Here is an 8718-nt window from a genome sequence, read left to right as displayed (position 1 = left end):
TCACATCAATGATTTCTCTAGAAGTAGCTAGAAATGGTCAACCCAAAATTATAGGAATCATCTCATCCTCATCCATCTCTAGCACATAAAAGTCCACGGGGAATGTGAACTTTCCAACCCTAAGGGGAATGTCCTCAACCTTACCTATGGGGAATTTAGTAGGACGGTGCGCTAGTTGGAGAGTAATATTTATGGGTGAGAGGGTTCATACACTAAGATTTTGGTAGACGGAATAGGGCGTAAGACTCACATTTGCTCCTAAATCACACAATGCTTTGTCAAACTCGACACCATTAATGGAACAAGGAATGGAGAAGCTATTCAGATCTTTCAACTTGGTAGGAAGTATGTTGGAAAGGATGGCACTATAATTGGCAGTTAGGTTCACGGTTTCACACTCCCTTCTCCCACTCAAAAGATCTTTCAAGAATTTAGAGTAGTGGGAATTTGTTTCATAGCATCAATAAAAGGAAGGGAAACATGCAAATTCTTAATGACATCCAAAAACTTCCCAAATTGAGCATCAAGCTTGGCTCTCACAAATCGTCGTGGAAAAGGTACCTTTTCCTCTCCAGGTTGGCGATTCAGAGGCAAGGGGGTAACTTCTTTCTCCTTTGGTACCTCAACATCCCTTTCTTTCTTATCACCCAATGACTCATTGGCTTTATCACTTTCATCCTCTAGCTCCACTTATTCTTGTGGCTTTTCCTCAACCAAAGGGTCACTCCCCACTACCTTTCCACTCCTAGTTGTCACGGCATACATAGGTTTTGGGTTGACTCCTTGACTCGGAATAGTGGAGGAAGAGGAAGGGGATGAATTAGATGCAAGTTGGGCAATTTGAGTTTCAAGCATTTTCATGTGAGCATTAATTTGCTTTTTATTCTCTTCATCTCTCTTTTGATCCTCTTCCCGCAATTTCAATAAGGCATCTAATTTAGCCATCACGAGATCATTTGGAGAAGCCTCAAGTTGAAGAGGTTGTTGAGGTGGGGGAAGTTGGGATTGATGGAAACCCGGAGGCCTATTAGTTTGGGCATAATTAGAGACATATTGACCCCTATTGCCTCCGGTACCTTGGTTAGGAACATTTCTTTGTTGATTGTTTCCCATGTTACTTTGATCACCAAAATTTTGATTTTGATGGTCATAGTATCGAGAGTTTAGTTGTTGGTTTTGGTTACCATACCCTCTTTGGTTAGAGTAGCCTCTTCAATTGAAATTGGAAAGGCCTCCCCCACCATTGTATTGGTTATCATAACCACCACTACTTTGGTTCCAACCATTGTTTCCATTTTGATTCCAATTCCCCATTTGATTGGAGTTAGGCCTCATGTTTCCCATATTCCCCATTCGAGGTGAAAAATTCATAGCATTAACATCTTCCACATTATCATCATGTTCTTGGGGAGGGGGGTTGAATTTCACAAGAATACACACATTGAGAAGTATCATGATCATAGGTACCACAATTAGCAATAAACAAACATCCATGAGGCATTGAATTGTAAGAGGAGGGGGAAGAAGTGTTCATACCATTGCCTCCCTTGGTTGAAGGGGAGGTATTATCTCAAGGATTGGATTTTTCTTTCATAAATTCATCCATTTGCTTGGTCATTTTGGAGACTTGGGTAGAGAGGTTGTTGATTGAGTTGGCTTGCTCTAATGCATAAACACCTTTGCTAGATTTAGCATCTTTATCTCCTTCATACCAATCTTCACAGTGCTTTGCGGCATCTTCTATGATATGTTCCACTTCATCTTCTCCTTTGTTCATGATTGGGCCACCGGCTCCGGCATCTAAGCTTGTTCTTCCTTGAGGTGTGAGACCATCATAGAATGTGTTAATGAGTTGATACTTGGGTATTCCATGATGTGGACATTGGCGTTGTAGTTCTTTGTATCTTTCCCAAGCTGCACTTAGGGACTCACCACTTTTTTTGGCGAAATCTTTAAATTAAAGATCGAGCTTCGGTGGTTTTTCTATGATTGTAGAACCTCCTCAAGAATGCCGTAGTAACTTGGTCCCAAGTTATGAGAGAGTTAGGGGGCACCTCCTTCTCTAGCCATTCTAAACCTCTCCTAATTAAAGAGAATGGGAACATCATGAGTCGAATGTATTCTTGAGTCACTCCATTAACCTTTACTGTATCACAATATTTCTCAAATTCTTTTAGGTGTTCATGAGAACTCTCAAACTTTCTACATGAGAATTGTTTCCGTTCTATCAAGGCAATCAAGTTGGGTTTGATTTCGAAATTGTTGGCTTGAGTAGTAGGGGTTAGAATCCCACTTTGTGCTCTAAAGGCGTCAGGGGCCCCAAGATGACTCAAAGGTGTATTCTCACCCATTTTGGGGGGTTTCACACTCTCAATATCAAAGGTTGAGAAAGGATTGATTTCTGAACTTGATGAAGAAAACCGTGTACTGCATGACTGCTGGCCACCGTGGTTGGCTAGCCAAAGCTAGCCATGGTGGCTGGTTGCTTCGAAGCAGCCACTGCCGCAAAGCAGCAGCACGCAGTAGTAGTGGCAGCCACGACATCAGTGTGCAACGCAACTCCCTGTTTTGGGTTTGCTTCCGCTGCTTTCTTGTGTTTGCTTCCGCTGCTTTCTTGTGCGGGTTCTCCCAGGGCTGCGCGCCCGCACATATCAAAGTCGCGCGCCCACACACAAAGCGCACTAATCTTCTGTTTCTGTTCTGTTCTTGAAGCATTCCTGTGCGGGTTCTCACAGTGCTGCGCGCCCGCACATAGGGGATTTTGGGGGTGAATTGCTCTTCTTCCAATGCCTTGATTCCTACAAAACCAAAACAAAGAAAACAAGGAGAAAGGCAAACAAAGAAAAGAGGAACAAAAAGGAGAGAAAAAGGGGGCAAACAAGCTACAAATGGGAGGGAAAAACCCGTAAGAAGAGCACTAAATTGTGGCATAAATGCCACTCATCAAATTCCCCTACACTTGCTTCTTGCTTGTCCTCAAGCAAAGGAAACCAAGGTAAAAGACAACATACATAACAGACACAACATGACAAAGTTCAAGAAAATCAATCAAGTACCATGGTGAGAAATGCTCAATTCGGACTAAATAATAATGACATTGATCAAAGAATACCTACCTTTCTTAATTCAAGAGGGAAAACACGCTTTAAGATGCTCAAGGTTGAAAGAGACAAACCTAAGCTAAGCATAGAGAACTAATGATTTCATCCTCCGCCTTAGCCCCATCCAAGACGGTCCACGTTCTCTCCGCTAGCTTCAATTCATCTCCTAGTTGGCTCCTCATGATTCCACGAGGTAACCGGAAAAAAAATAATTCTATGTGGAACAATGAGGCTATCCCGACATCTCAACTATTCATACTCTCTCCATAGGGTTGAAATCCATCTCCCTCCACCGTTTCCTTGACCCCGCCCCTCTAAAGTCCAAGGGTCTTAGTTAAGGTTGTAATGTCATGGCTAAAGGTTAAGGTAGGGAATTAATTTGAAAACTTTGGTGGAAACTCCTAAGTGAAGCATAAGAGTGGCCATCTCTCAATAACAACATAGGAATCTAACCTAAATTTCAAATCACAACCTTCAATACAAATTACATGACAATACTACTCTCTCTTTTTTTTTTTTTTTTTTTTTTTTTTTTTTTTTTTTTTGCAAGATTTTCATTCAACTCAATTTTTTTTCTTCTCTTTTTCCTTTCTTTCTTTCCTCTTCATTTTTTTTTTGAATGGTGTTTGGTTTTCATAAATTACAACTTCCTTGCCAAACCTTTTGCACACTTTTTCATGAATAGACTTTCAAGACCTCATTCGAACCAAATTGCACAACTTCCTTACTTAAAATCAAGACTCTCAAACTCGAACCTCACAAGCCGATGCTTCACTAACTACAAGGGTTGGTAGAACATAGGCCGCTAGGTTTGTAATGTGGTTTAACCACGAAAGGGGAAATAAGGCTCAACATGGCTAGCAAGAAGGTATGTGTAAAATAAAAACCAAATTTGTAACAAAACACAAGGAAAACAAAGAAAAATGAGAAGAGATGCCCTCTTCCTCCTCTAGAGTTATATGATCACGGTCTTGGGAGCTAGATACCAACACAAGGATCAAGACACGCATAGTTAAGGATCCAAAATGTCGCTCAACAAAAGTGATGGAGGGTGAACAATAACCGCTCACATGGGACATGAAAATAAGCAATTACCAACCAAGGGAATCCTATTCACTACGGAGAGCAACACCATCTTACCACTTTCCCGTGAACTAGGGGTTCAAACGTCCTCAAGAGTTCTAAACCGGGCTACCTTAGCTTAAAATATGTCTAGTTCAACCCTAAGCACTCTCAAACCGTGAAGACCCTCTTCAACTAGGAAGGTAAGCATTCAAAAATATGTCATAACAAAAGCATATAGGTCCACATTTCCAAATGAACGAGCAAATTCTCAATTTTCAAAAATTTTTCTCTTGTCATGATTATGAATGTCACATAAAGGAAAGAAGAAAAGCAACACACAAAGAAAAAGTAAGAAATCAAAAAGGTTCATAAATGAGGCATGTAAATCATATAAATCCCAATCGACATACAATGATCGTTGAATACAACATCAACGATCCCAGGTTCCTTAGAACCAAATCAATCAACCTCGAACCATTCAACTCCTTCCTAAACTAACCTAAGCTATGCAACCAATTACGCTTAGCAAACGCAAATCCACAATCGTTGAAACTCCATTACTCGGAAAAATTTGGGAATGCGCCAATAAGCCTTACAAAATGTCAAAGTCCAAAACAACTCGGCAAATATATGGTTAGTAGCAAGAGAAATATATACAAAGAAATAAAGAGAAAACAAAATAGAGAAAAGAAACTACTAAAGAAAAAGAACAAAGAAAAAAAGGAAAAAAAAAAGTTTGGATTAAAGGGGAATTTGGATTTAAAAAAAAAAACGGGAGCCAAAACAACACAAGGTTTCATTAAAAACATCATCATCATCATTTTTTGAAAAGAGGGGAAGGAACCTTCGAAAAAGACACCTATTGGCCCAAAATTGCGCCCCATAAGAACAAAGCCCTTAAATGAAACAATAAATAAGCACCCCTCCCCACACTTGAACGAAAAACCGTCCTCGGTTTGAACAAAGTGGAGAATGGGTGGGAGGAAGGGCTAAACTCGGCCCGAGGGCCCTAGTCCTCCATGTGAGAACTAGAGCCCTCTCCATATGGACGCCACTCGTAGTCGACGTCGATAGGAGGGCCATGGGGGTCCCAACCACCGGTGTAACCTGGTGGAAAACCGCGGTTCCGGTACAACTCTTGTTGGTAGTCCGGAAGAGGGTTAAAGGGAGGGGGCATCTCAAGAGGCTCGGATGTGTAGATGGGGTAGTTGGGGTCCCCACGGTAATCACACCCCCCGGTGCCTTGTAATCGTACCCCTCAGAGGTGGGGTAGTTCACTCGGGGGGCCCCTTGAGATGAAGGCCCGGACAAATAGGGCCAAACCGGTTGACGGGGACTGCCGTCAACATGCGGTTCCTCGTGAGAAGGAACCTGCCCCTGTTGGGGCGGAAAATACGGATAGTTCACCGGTGGGTCAAAGTGCCCTTGGTTTACATGCCAATCATAAATGTTGGCATTGTAAACCGAGTACCCATCGGCGGCCTCCGTCAACCGGTTAACTTGCATAGAAAGGTTTTGGAAGGCACGCTCAAGGTTAAAAAAGGAAGAGGAATAGGCCATACCTCCCTCGCTAGAGGAGGGGACGCGCAAATCTTAGGATCCTTCCCCATATTGAAAACCTTGAAATTGAAACCCTTGTTGTTGTTGTTGATGATGAAATTGTTGTTGTTTAAATTGCTGTTGCTGTTGGAATTGTTGTTGTTGTTCTTCTTGTTGTTCTTCTTCTTGTTGCTGTTGTTGTTGTTGATGCCGCTCGCGGACAATCATGTTTCGCTCACCTCCAAGAGCGTAGGGAAGGACGCCATTGTCCTTAGGAATCTTCCACACATTCCTTGTGTTCCGCTCCAAGGAAGTGCGGCTCGGGTATGGAACAATGCAATGGTGCTCCCTCTCAACGCACCAATCGTGGAAGTTGTTCACATCGTCGGTCGGTTGGATGAAGACCGACTTCCGCATGTAAGAGATGTCCACGAACATATCTCTGTCTTTTCCCACCCTTGTGCAAAAAGGGAAAAGAACCTCACCCCCTAGCTTCGAGGCGATCCTTGAAATCATCCCTCCTAAGGCAATCTCTCCCGTCTTGTTCCCATTCTTGATTGCCTCACAACATAGCACAAACCAATACCCCATGTTGAGTCGCCCACTCAACTCCTCCTTTGTGGCGACCCACATAGTGAAGAGCTCTTCATGAGAGAGCTTACTTAAGTCCTATTTGCTAAACACCGCAAACCCCAAGATGCGGTGAAGGATGCGAAGTACTGGATGGATAATTTGGCTTGCCACCGAGTACCGAGTACTAAACTCATCCATGTCGGTGATTGTCCGCCACCAACGGAAAGCGTCGTACTCCGGGAAGAGCTCGGTGGATGGGGCAAGAAGATCGGCGTCGGGGTTAAAGTCTAGGAGTTCATTTAGACGCCGAAGAGAGATGACATGACGGGAATTGAAGAGTTGGAAGGAGATTTGGAACTCGTTGTTTCCAACGGGTTCCTTCTCAAAGGAGGCTAGGAACTCAAAGGTGGGTTCCTTGAAGGTTGGGTATTGGTGCTGGATGAACTCACTCATCCCAAGATTGTCAAGAAGGGACCGAAGGTCCTCATCTATCCCCAAGTCACGCATTGAGCGTTGATAGTAGTGTCGGGTGGGGTTCAGCTTGCGTTTGAGGAGTGTTTGATGGATGGGAGCATGGTGTCGGTTTACAAATTTTAAGGTGGGAAGAGAGGATTGTGTTTGGTTTAGATTTTGAGAGGAAGGTTGGGGTTCATCAACTAATATTCTAGGCTCCTTCCTACTCCTTCTCCTACCACTCATCTTCACCAACTTTACTCACAACCCAAAGAGAAACCGAGAACCCCACGGAGTGATTCCAACACTCAAGAATGCCAAATCCTTCCCACAACAACAACAACAATTGAAGCCTTTGGTTTTGTTATCTGAAAAGGGGTTAGGAGCAACAACTTTCCAAGACACAAATATCACAAGAAAGAAACAACTATGAACAACATTAATCCAAGCCAAAACTTGCAATACTTAATCACTAAAGGGAGAATCACTAGGTAAATTTCAAAATCAAGCATCAAAAACTCTCAATCAACAGACATTTTCAATCTCACATGCATTAACAATTTTTAATGCTCAAAATCAAGCTAGTGATCACTCACACAATTCTCAATATCCTAGTCAAGTAATTGCTAGCTAAATTTCATGGAAACAACAATATTCATCAACAATACTTACAAATCACCAAGAAATTCTCAACAAAATCCACAATTATAAGCAAAACTATCTCAAAATCACATAAAATTCATACAAGCTCAATTCTTGCTTAACAATCCTAAAACATGATATTATCTAATCAATTAAAGCCACAAAGTACTCAAGGATTAGGATTATACCACAATTGAAGAGCTTGAAGACCTCCAAGAGCCTCATGCACCACCACCTCGACCACCAAAGAACCACCACGAGTTTGGTGAAAAATGGATGATTTTGAGAGGGGAAAGTGATGAATTTGTGAAAAAAGTGAGGGAATGTAAGGGATTTGATGAAATTTTAAGGAAATAAGTGAGTTTAGAGGGGATTTGGGAAATTAGGGCTTGAGTTCTTGAGGAGAGAGAGTGAGAACCGTGGCTGATTTTGAGAAACTTGTGAAATAATCGGGGAAAAAGAACCCAGATCTGCGCGCCCGCGCAGATGGCGCACACACGTCGCGCAAAACCTTCTGCCATAATCTGGAAATTTTTGCCTTAAATCTGCGCGGGTTCTCCCAGGCCTGCGCGCCTGCACACCCCTCTTTTGCGCGCCCGCGCAGATGTCGCGCACAAGGCGCGCAAATGTTTCTGTCATGTTCTGTTTTGCTGAGCTTCCCTGTGCGCGGGTTCTCCCAGGCCTGCGCGCCCGCGCACAGGGTCTTCATCAAAAGCTTCTCTTTAAATGCTCCTCACTCACTTCCAAGTCTCCAAACCCCAACTTAGCTCCATAAATAACACCAAACGGCCTGCAAAAATAGTCCTTAATTACACATCTAAACTCCATACAATCATGCTAGATGCACCGTTTATCAAAGACACAAATACAATCAAAACTCACAAATCCCAATAATCCAAAGTTGTAAATAGAAAAATGAAAGCAACATGAAGAGAAGAAAGTAGAAGAGGGTTAGAAACTCGAGTTGCCTCCCGGAAGCGCTTTTTGTTAGCGTCGTTAGCTCGACGTTCTTCAAGATGATTAAGGAGGGTGGAATTGACGATGCACATCAATTAGAGTAACTGAAATTGGTTCATCACTTGGGGATCCTTCAAAATAAGGCTTGAGGCGGTGGCCGTTGACTTTGAAAGGAGAGTGGCCATCTTGGAAAATTTCATATGCTCCATACGGGAATACCTCCGTAACAATGTATGGCCCACTCCATCTTGATCGGAGCTTGCCCGGGAAGAGCTTCAACCTCGAGTTGAAGAGGAGCACCTTTTGCCCTTTGACAAAATCTTTATTGATGATTTGAGCGTCGTGCCACGCTTTTGATCTTACCTTATACATACTTGCATTCTCATAG

General features: G+C 42.8%; 1 non-coding gene across 1 annotated transcript; it reads left to right on the top strand.

Moving 5' to 3' along the window:
• Positions 1-1865: 1865 nt before the first annotated feature.
• LOC145577274 (small nucleolar RNA R71) lies at positions 1866-1972 on the top strand. The gene has a single exon (XR_014098726.1). It is a non-coding gene; the product is annotated as a small nucleolar RNA R71 (small nucleolar RNA).
• The last annotated feature ends 6746 nt before the right edge of the window (positions 1973-8718 follow it).

The sequence above is a fragment of the Chenopodium album genome, chromosome 13, assembly GCF_948465745.1.
Source record: "Chenopodium album chromosome 13, dcCheAlbu1.1, whole genome shotgun sequence".
NCBI classification, from domain to species: Eukaryota; Viridiplantae; Streptophyta; class Magnoliopsida; order Caryophyllales; family Amaranthaceae; genus Chenopodium; species Chenopodium album.
Note: the sequence above shows the minus strand (reverse complement) of the source record. Positions and strands in the feature narration are given on the sequence as shown.